We start from the raw sequence: 280 nt of genomic DNA on the forward strand, positions 1-280 counted from the left end.
GGGTGTTTCGGGCTCCTTTCCACCACTGCCCCCCAAGGTGTGCTTTTAAAAATAATCAAGGTAGTGAAGATTTAAGGGAAGAGAAGTGTTCATCTGGGTGAGCCGCTCATGTCTGCACATCCAGCCCCTGGGAGTCTTTTCCTTCTCCCAAGAGCTAAACCAGGTGTTTGGGAGGGGCGTGTGTGTTTATTCCGCCCGTCTGCATCCTCTTTCTGTGGGTCGCAGCGAGTGTCCCCTTGCCAGCGCAGGGTTCCCTTACGCTGTCCCTGGTCGGCTGCCC

The sequence above is a fragment of the Fulmarus glacialis genome, unplaced genomic scaffold, assembly GCF_000690835.1.
Source record: "Fulmarus glacialis isolate BGI_N327 unplaced genomic scaffold, ASM69083v1 scaffold1818, whole genome shotgun sequence".
Lineage (NCBI taxonomy): Eukaryota > Metazoa > Chordata > Aves > Procellariiformes > Procellariidae > Fulmarus > Fulmarus glacialis.